The sequence below is a fragment of the Octodon degus genome, unplaced genomic scaffold, assembly GCF_000260255.1.
Source record: "Octodon degus isolate 3935 unplaced genomic scaffold, OctDeg1.0 scaffold00001, whole genome shotgun sequence".
NCBI classification, from domain to species: Eukaryota; Metazoa; Chordata; class Mammalia; order Rodentia; family Octodontidae; genus Octodon; species Octodon degus.
The window spans coordinates 11,238,597-11,248,777 of record NW_004524577.1 but is presented as its reverse complement, the minus strand read 5'-3'; the positions used below and the strand labels follow the sequence as shown (position 1 = coordinate 11,248,777).

The window sequence follows — 10,181 nt, the reverse complement described above, 5'->3', positions numbered from 1 at the left end:
TATTTACCTCAGTGCATTATCTGTGGTAAACTTGACAAATATGTGAAAGCACAATTGTGACTAAATTAAAATAATAGGAGATTTTTGCCCCTGGTTTTTCCATTTCATTTTATTATTTGAACTCAGCCAAACCCACATACCATGCACAGGAGTAGGAGCTGATGGTAAATGCAGGGAGTGGAAAGCCCGAAACAGAGCCAGGCAGCCGCTCTGGAGGCTGCTGCCTTTCTAATCTGTTTTCCTCCTGGAAGAGGAGATGGTAGGAGCAAAGCAGACCCTGGAGGAGCCGTTCTTCTACAGAGGCAGCCTGCAAGAGCTTTCTGCAGGTCAAAACTTCTCTCTCAATTTCTGAGTGTGGCTTTCAATTCTAAGAACAAAACAGTTTGCTAAAAAAAAATATTTAGTATGGTCTACAACCATCTCTATGCTGAATCTGTTTTTATTATTATTTTTTTTAATGCAGCCAATGGTCAGAAAATTCCTGTCTCTGGAAGAGAGATCTGTGAGCGTTGGCGCTGGGGAGGGAGGGCAGGTCGCGGTGGCTGGAGCGCCGCGGGCAATGCAGGCAGAGTTTATTACTGCCTCAGAGGAGCCCAAGTACACAGCGTTAGGGTTGGTTTACACTCTTTTCTTCCCCCTGCTGTTGTTAAAGCAGATAGGCTTAATGTAATGACTAAAACACGGCGTGTGCGTGTAAGCGCATATTAAGCCTTAATGGAAACTTCAGTGGTTACGCTTAATACGCAGAGTGAGGAAAGCCTGCTTTATAACCCTCTGCATAATAATGTTTATTTTTATTCAGAGAATTACCACAAATGAATGAAAATAATGGTTTGGGAATGATACAGTTCTCTTAAATTTATTTATTTATTTATATTTAATTCTAAATTACAATGCTTTTTAAAACGTTTTTATTGGGGCTGGTGAGATGGCTCAGTGGTCTAAAGCACCTACGTAGAACAAGCTTAGCAAAGCACAGGGACTGCGGTTCAATCCCCAGCACCACATGCCAGCCAGCCCCGCCCCCTGGTGGGCTGAGCTGGCCACACACACACACACACACACACACATAAATAAATAAAATTTAAAAAAAAGAAAACGTTTTTATTTTAAAGAGAATGAAAATAATAAATAAGACATAAGCGATACACAGTTTTTAAAAAGCCACGTTAGGTATTCAACAACGGTTTTTTTTTTTTTTTTAATGATTTAATTTTATTTCTTCCTAACATTGCTGCACTTGGACTAGAAGGACAACAGCATTTATTTTATTTATTTATTTATTTTTATTTATTACATTTATTTTTTAGTGTGTGTGTGTGTGTGTGTGTGTGTGTGTGGCCAGCTCAGCCCACCAGGGGGCGGGTCTGGCTGGCATGTGGCGCTGGAGGACCGAACCGCGGTCCCTGTGCTTTGCCAAACTTGTTTCAAGTAGGTGCCCTAGACCACCGAGCCATCTCTCCAGCCCTCAACAACGGTTTTAATGTTGCACTTTCTTTTTTTTTTTTTTTTTTTTTTTGTAGTTAGGACAGGGTGTACAGGGTCGAACTGTGTAGGTCAGACTCGTAGAGATTCTCCTGTTTCCAGCCTCCCAAGTGCTGGGATTGCAGGCTTGCATCACCACGCCCACTCTCAACTGCCGTCTCAGAGCACACGGCAGGCCCGGGGATCCAACTCCTGGCCCCTGCATCTGCCTAAGCAAACACTTTAATCCGCTGAGCTATTTGTCCGGCCCTCATGTTGCACATTTTATGTTGCAACCTTCAGTGTAGTTACTCAGATTACCAGATATAAACATGTAAAACTGGTCAAAATAAAAATTTGAAGCATTAACTGATCGCTTCAAAACCCTGAGAGAAATTAGCAGTTTTATCTAAACACATGATTTTTTCCCCTCCCTTTTTTATGTTTCGTTTCTGTTTTCCCTCATCCCAATCGTCCATTCCTTTTGAGCTGTTTCTTTCCATTTTACTATATCTATAGCTCCTGTCAGATTTCATTCACTCTCAAGTTCTTACGCGAAGGAGACAATATGATGTTTACACATGTGGGTCTGACTTACAAGTACGGGCTCTAGTTACATGCATTGACCTATAACAGCCTCAAGTTTATCTTTCTTAATAGCCGAATAATACTCCATTGTATAAAAACATCTCTTCTTTTCTGTCCATTCCTCAGTTGATGGGCATCTGGGTTGTTTCCAAGATTTAACTGTGACAAATAATGCTACAAACGTGGGTGCACACATGTCGCTGTGTTATGATGTTTTCAGTTCTTCTGGAATAATACCCAAAAACAAAGGGAATCACTGAGTCAAATGGGTCTTCTAATCCCAGTGTTTTGAGCAATCTCCACACTGATTTCCACAGAGATTACACTGGTCTACACTCCCACCAACAGTGGGGAATGGTTCTTTTGCCACAGAGACTCTAGCATTTGCTATTGGTTGATTCTGTATGATAGCCACTCTTTGTGAGATGAAATAGAATCTTAGCAGTGCTTTAATTTGCATTTCTTGAATGACCAGTGCTGTTGAACTTTTTTAAAAAACATATTTGGTAGAGGGTCTCACTATGCAGCTCAGACTTGTGGCGATCCTCCTGCCTCAGCCTCCCCAGGGCTGGGATCACAAGCATGTACCACCGCACCCTGTCTCAGGTGGGGCTGGCCCAGTGTGCCTGGGGGTGGGGCTGCTGTGGCATGTGGTGCTGAGGATCAAACCTCAGTCCCTGTGCCTGCCTAAGCAGGCACTTAGTCCACTGAGCTATTTCGCTGGCCCTACAGATTATTTTCACAAGAAGTTTTATGGGGGAAAAAAGGGGTCCTAAATAACCAGAACAGGAAAATACTCCTGGTCAAAGCAGCATCAAAATATTTGTAAACAAGGTAAACTTGTTCAACCTACTTAAAGCATAAAAATAAAATGTATCAGAGCACTAAGAGTGGGGCATGGGAAGGGTGCATGGTGATAGACACGAGTCTAGTTTAGATTTCAGCATACAGAAAGCCAGTTTCTCCATCACTATTTGTTCAAGAGGCTATCTTTTTTCCAGTGAGTGTATTTGGTCCCTTTGACAAAGGTTAGGTAGCTGAGTGGTGTTTGTAGCTGTGTGTGCATCTTCTAAGTTGTTCCATTGATCTTCGGGTCTACTTTTTTTTTTTTTTTTTTTTTTTGCCAGTGCCATGCTGATTTTATCACACTAGCTTTGTAGTATAATTTCAAGTCAGGGATTATGGTGCCTCCTGCCTTTTTTTCATTCCCCAGGATTGCCTTTGCTATTCCAGGTCTTTTCTGGTTTCATATGAATTTTAGGAATGCTTTCTCCATATCTCTGTGGTATGTTAATGGTATTTTGATCAGGTCTCTTAACTTTTTGATTGTTGTTTTCATGGTGATGGAAAACATGACTTATCGCAATGTCCTTTGCTTTGGTTACTAAAGCAGCCTACTGTGTCCCAGACACAAAGGGCTTCCTTCCTACACATTGGCCAGCCCAGCCCAGCTGATGTTTTGACAGGATGTGGCCATGTCTCAGCACAGGGAGTCTGCCTTATGGCAAGAAACCCGGGGCTTCCCCAGGAGCATCGAGTCCAGTAGCGTGGGGCTTCCCCAGGCTGGGCCGCAGAGGCCTCTGAGTTTGCCTGGATTTAGTGCCTTCTCATTCAGACAGGTGCATTTCTCCTGATCAGCATGGGATGATTTATAGTTTTAAAAATGATACATTCAGGTAACTTGTTACCAGGTAACACTAATGTTGCCAGGTAACAGCAACATTGTTGGATGGTAACTCATAAGGCCTTTCCTGTGAGTTAATGACTCATCAGAGAAAGACCTGAATCTAATCAGAGAGGTAATAATGATAGAAGAAATCTTTATTGCTTGTGCAAACTCTGTGGTTAAACGGCAGGTTCTAAGTTGTTAAGAACTGCGCATTACCGAAGTAAGCGAGTTGACTTATCAATATAAACTTCATCCTTTGCAATTGTGGCTGCAACTCTTCGGTTGTAAATCAAATGCGTTTCCACGTGAAGGTTATCCCAAGCAGATCTCTGCCTTCTACTCTGGAAATTTGGATGACTTTTGGGCTGAGCAAATTGATTTAGAGGAAAGCTTGCATTACATTTTCAATTTAACTTCTATTTTTGAAAGTGATCTGTGAAACACAGTGAAAGCTGGCTGGAACAATGCATAAGACAAATGCAGTTTCACTTCATGATGATTAATTTTTCAGTTATCATCATTGGCTAATTTGGGTTATAATTATATTTGAATTGGATGATTGCTTTCCAGAAAGCAAATGGAAAAGGGCTAAGAAAATATAGGAAAGTTACTTAAACGGGGCGTTAGTTCTCTGGCTCAGTATGTGGAAAAAGAAGTGTGTAAGTCATGCCCCTGTCAATGTTCAGATCATGAGGAACGCACTTGTCTGGATGACTGAGCATGCGGAAAATGCCTTTCGAGTACATCTGGGTGGGTTTTATAATCAAGACAGAAATGTTGTGTGCCATATTTCAAAACAGCATAGAATTTGAGACCTTTAAATCTATGATGGAAATATGTTGTCATCCCTTGAGCCTCATTGGCACTGTATGAGGAAGAGTAGGGTTTATGGGAAAACTATTGAGATGGAACCAAGGGACAGAAGCAATGCACACCACCATTACAGAAGATGACTCATCTGAGATAATTGCCAGAAAGGTTGTTATCAGAGATAAACATAATACAGGAATCATGAGCATGTAATCCAGAGGCACATGAGCAAGAATGACGCCATTAAGTATTACTGAAAAGAAAATGTTCACTTTGGAGGAAACTTGCACGGACCTGGCACCATAGACATAGACTTGAGGAAGGGAAGGAGGGGGCTGCTGCTGAAGCGGAAGAGAGGCCAGTGGTGCACAGCACCACCTAAAAAAAAATCACTTATTTATGTATTTATATATTCATGTATTTATTTATTCCACAGCTTGGACTCAGACTTGTAGTGATCCTTCTGTCTCAGTCTCCTCAGTTCTGGAATTGCAAGCATGTGTCACCATGCCTTTTCTGTGGCCAGCATGAAGTTCCTGGGATTGAACCCCAGTCCTTGTGCTTGCTCGGCAGGAGCTTAGACCACCGAGCTGTCTCCCCAGCCCTTCAGTGCCACCTTTTAGGACAGGAGTTTTTCCTGAGAGAAGCTGGAGACTGCTGGTCTCCTAACTTCTTTATTTCCTTTGCTAAAACGGAGCTCTTGCCCAGACCTGATCTCATCAAATTAAAGCACAAGAGGCCAAATAAACTGGAGTATGGAGTTCCTTAGATCAAGGACAAAAAATAGGAAACCAAGTAAAAAATAACTGGCTTTTATTTTTGTTGTTGTTTTAGGGCAGGGTCTACAAGGTGTTCAGGGTCTCACTACTAGATCGGACTCGTAGTGATCCACCTGTTTACAGCCTCCCAAGAGCTAGGATTACAGGCGCGCGCCACCGCACCCAGTCTCAATTGCTGTCTCAGCGCGCCCCGGGGACTGGGCCGGTACGGCAGGTCCGGGGATCGAACCCCAGCCCCTGAGCCTGCTTGCAGATGTTTTAATCCCCTGCGTTGTTTGGCCGGCCCTAAAAATAACAACTGGCTTTGACCAAACGTCCTGCACATGAAAATGCGATAATTCTTCCACATTAAGCCCGTGCTGAGAGCTTAGAGGAGTCCTGGTGGGGGTGGAAGAGGATGTGAGCGCCTCCCCCGCCACATCCCCATATTGTGTGAAGCGGAAAGGACAAGGAGAGAAGTTAAACCACCTCCTGGGTTGTCACTGTCCTTCTGCTGCCTGTAGTGGCGACCGATGAGCACGGAAATGTGCCTGGGGACCGTGTGGTCCAGGCACCGCCTTACTGTGTCTGGAAAGCCTCTCTTTCACCCCAGCTGTCTTTAAGAAGCCACATTTATTTCAACTTCTTCCTTCTCCCTCCCTCTTACCCTCTCTCCTTTCCTCCATTTGTCCTTCCTTCCTTTTTCAGTACTGGGATTGAATCCAAGGCCTTCCCACGAAGCCGCATCCTCAGCCCTTTTTAAATGTTTGGGTCAGGGTCTTGCTAAGCACAGCCCCTGACTGTCTCCGCCTGGCCTCAGCTGGTCAGCCTCCGGCCTCAGCCTCCCAGGGTGCCTGGACTCCAGGTGTGTACTGTTACACTCCACTACGAGCCGCTCCCCACGCTGGCCAAGCACACCTTCCTTATAAGGGCCTCTATGATTGCACGGGAGGATGGAGTGTAGAGTAACGGAAATCACACGGCAGATGGAAAAGACTTGAGAAATGTCAGTTCTTCGGCTCAGCTCTAGGACTCTGATTTAATCTATGTGGGCAGGGAGATTCTGTGTACTGATCAGGTCCAGACCAAGCAATCTGCTGCCAAGGGCTCGGATCCTGGGACACTACATAGCCTGTGGGTGGCCTGAATGCCTGATCCCACTCTCACTTCTAGGCCCAAGGCGTCGTGGCCACTTGCCAGCTGCTTCTTGCTAGTTGTACCAGAGGATACCATACAGTTACTTCATTTTCTTGTAGTCCAATGTTTGGCCAAGTCCAGATCCTATGTTTAAAACTTCAGGGGCTACAGATCTGACAAAACACATTTGTCATGAGTGTACTGTTTCCTTAGAATTATTCAGTGTGATGTGACAGACTACTCAGTCCTCCCATTTTTTCTGAGAAAGAAATTTATAACTGTGTCTAAGAAAAATATAAACTTATTTAGGAATATCCTTATCAAACTGATGATGGACATGGAAGTTGCCTTATAAAACAATTGTCTTTTCAATGTTGACTTCTGAATTGAGACGTCTTTTTCCTTTCCTAGAGTTAGTATTTCTTTGTCACTAACATAGAATGTGTGAGGCCATTGCTTTATGCACCACGGGCAGAAGTTATCTTTTAGGGGATTCTTTTCCTGTGACATCACTCAAATTGATGTCATTATGCTATTTTAATGAGAACTCAAATATTTTTTATTTGGTGTTTCATTTGCATCTTAAAACGTGCTTTTGTAGATCATTTTAGTAAGCCTTGCAAAAGTGTATCACAACTTTGTTAGTATTTTGTTTCAGTGTTAGAGGTCTTGAAAGTATTAAAAGAGTTGGTTGAAATCTTTGGTGAGACGTAGCTGATGATCTAGAATCCCTTCATTTTAAACTAAGAAATGTCTGTATTTTTGCTTCAACAACTTCTTTTTTCCTGCAATTTTTGTCATAGTAAAATTGTTAGCTTGCTTGTGATATGGGCAGCGGTTCTCATGGAAATGAACAATACCATGAATTTATCTCTGTAGCAAAAAGAGACAGAAGTGCCAAAAACCATAACATTACAAAAAGTAGAAGCTGAAATGTTATTTGTAAACTACTCCGAAACAAATTTGGAAGATAAGTCCCATTTTTTAGCTCATTTTGACTTGTACTTTTTTGGAATTTATTGATGAAGTATTTAGTGTACTTAAATTCAAGGTCACTTTCAGGTAAAGCTATTTCACAACAGCCATTCCTAACTGCAGCTTGCAAAATTCAGGAGAAGAAAAGTATGTGGGAAAATAGTATATCTTTTTTTTTTTAGAGAGCGAGAGAATACAAATTAGAAATAAAACAAAAAACTGCAAGTGATACAGATTTTCACTTAACGAAGTAATACAAATTTCACAATACTTCTTGTAATAGATAGTGTGGTCTTCCAACCAGTTATTCATATTACCAGATATATACATGTAAAATTGGAAGAAGAAAAAAAAAAGGAAAGAAATGTATAAGAAATTAAGACAGAAAGGAGAAACAATTGAAAAAAAAAGATGAAACAAATTAAAGCATTAACTGCTTCTTTCCACAGACCAGCAGAAGTGCACAGTACAGTTGTCCAAACCATCCTGCTTGCATACATAGATCAGTCTCTTTTCCCCACTCCCTCTCCTGTCCTTCTCCTCAACTCAGGAACTCTTTCCTTTTGAATAAGTTCATTCCCTTTAGCAGACCTGCATGTGCAGACCTTGTATTGTCTCCTTAGTGTGAGAACCTGAAAGGGAAAAATGGAATCTGAAGGAAAATGGTATATATTAAGCAAAAGGAAAAAAATGTATCTAAAACATAGAGACTAGCTATTAGCATATCAGTTATCTAAGGAAATAAAAACCAGATAGCTAGCCAGCCAACCAACCAACCAACCAACCAACCAGCTAGCCAGCTCAGTAACTAAACCAAACCAAAGGGACAACCTGAAATGTACTTGCATATTACCTAAAGTAGAGAAATATAAGATATTATTTGATACAGGGTCCCACTGCACAGCTCAAACTCATAGTGATCCTCCTGTTTTCAACCTCCCCAGCACTGGGATTGCAGATGTGCACCACCACTCCAGGTTTTGGTGGCCGACTCATCGCGCCTAGGGGCAGGGCTGGTGTGGCATGTGGTACTTGGGATTGAATCCCAGTCCCTGTGTTTGCCTAAGCAGGCACTTAGTCTGTTGAGCTATCCCTCTGGCCCAATAGAACAGTATAATAGCAAGCAATATCTAATGAAGATTATTCAGATGAGAACTAGCCTCAGGTATTTGGGGAAAGAAAATCAGTAATAAATTCACTTCCTTCCTTCCCTTCCTCTCTCCCTCCCTCCTTCCTTTCTTCCTTCCTGCCTTCTTTCCTTCCTTCCTTTCTTCCTTCTTCCCTCCCTCCTTCCCTTTCTAGCCCCTCTCTTTCTCCCTCCTTTGCTTCCTCCTTTCTTTCTTTATTCTTCCCTCCTACCTTTTTCTTGTTCTGGGGATGAAATCCAAGTTCTCACACATTGCAGACATGTGTTCTGCTGCTGAGCTACATTTCCAGAGAAAATAACTATTCTGGGTCATAATAAAATATATTCTGAATGTCCTTCCAGAGATGAGGTGCCCTGTTAGTAATTAAAGTTATTTATAATGGAGCTAGAATTTTTCACTTAAGCTTGGGCTATAATAGGATATTCAGCCCCTGCTTTATTTATTTACTTTTGCTTAAACTTCAGCCACATATGATAGGTTTTTTACTACTAGTATTTCTTTTTCATTTATGTGCTGTTGCTAAAATTTAATTGTTTAAGTATAAATAACTTTAAGATAATAATTTATACTCTTAGAGCTAAGTAATAGCTTCAAAACTTTTATGTGTCTCTTGGGTAATATACAACAGAAACTAATATGTTATTTGCATAAATATACAATTATAGGCAAAACATATGCTGAAAAAGCAGATAGTTTTATAGTTATGTTATACTGTGGCCTAAACCCTAGAAAGAAAAGTTGCTTGCTATACAGTGACCTGTATATTTGTCTTATCTTACAAATATGGAGAGAGAGGGTTTTATTGGTAAACATCTGTGCCTCCTATTAATTTGAGATTTCCATCTTTTTCATTTGGATTGAATTGTATTTTTTAAGAAAAGAGCTACAATCTACTAGCAGATGTTTTCAATCAGCTACAAGTGTTATGCTTTATTTTGATGACTAGTCACTTTTAAGTTTTCCTGAATAGGTTGTTTTAGTTTCATTAGAGTTAAGCTATATTGAAAACTTGCACATCTACTTTTTAAAGTGCACAAAAAATTGAGTTTCTTCAGAAAATGATTGATGGAACCAAGACTTGAAAGTGATATGAAATTATTGTGGTTATAAATCATACCAAGACAGTTTATTTAAATTAGATCATAAACAAAAGTTATAAGTACATATATATATATATTTATGAGCAGTGGGCTATGTTATAAGGCAGGCAAAAATGTAATGTATTTTGAGATTTAGACACATATTCTTTTAAATTTAGATGTTCTCTTTTTATCAAATATAATTCTAAAGTTTTAACTTAGAATCTGTTCTACTAGGAGAATAGGGTGCCCCACTCAGAAAGAAAAAGTGGACTGTTTTAGTCACATCCTGTCTGTAGAACACAATACCCAATGCCTGCCACTTAAAGGACAGGCTTAATTTTTCTCTAGTCCAATGTATTTAGTACATGGGAAGCTGGCTTCAAGGTGGTTGCATCATGGCAGAAGTGCGCAGTGAAGCGAAGATGCTCAATTCATGGTAGTCAAGAAGCAGAGACATTAGGGTTGGGGAGATAGCTCAATAGAATAAGTGTTTGCCTGGCAAGCTCAAGGGCCTGAGTTCAATCCCCAGTTCTGCTAAAAAAAAAAAAAA

The 10,181-nt window shown here is 40.9% G+C and overlaps 1 protein-coding gene across 3 annotated transcripts in view; it reads left to right on the top strand.

Annotated features, from left to right (window-relative positions):
* Window positions 1–10,181, top strand: part of Col12a1 (collagen type XII alpha 1 chain) — a 120,439-nt gene that overhangs the window by 32,001 nt on the left and 78,257 nt on the right. The gene's annotated exons all lie outside the window — the stretch shown is intronic.